Here is a 241-nt window from a genome sequence, read left to right on the forward strand (position 1 = left end):
GTCCATCTCAGGACTAAATGGACTTCTTTATCGTCCACCTTTGGACTGAATGGATCAGTGTCCAAAACAAGTGATCTCACGCCCATGTACTAGATAATAGGTAAGACTGGTCCATATTAAATCTCTTGAGTACCATTTTCTGTGTATACTATTTGATGCACAAGGATTTCATTGTTAATGTACTCAAGCTGTAATCTCAAACAAAACTTTGTTTTCCAAGATCTTTCATCTCAAACTCTTT

This window comes from Brassica oleracea, chromosome C9 (genome assembly GCF_000695525.1).
Source record: "Brassica oleracea var. oleracea cultivar TO1000 chromosome C9, BOL, whole genome shotgun sequence".
In the NCBI taxonomy this organism is placed as follows: domain Eukaryota; kingdom Viridiplantae; phylum Streptophyta; class Magnoliopsida; order Brassicales; family Brassicaceae; genus Brassica; species Brassica oleracea.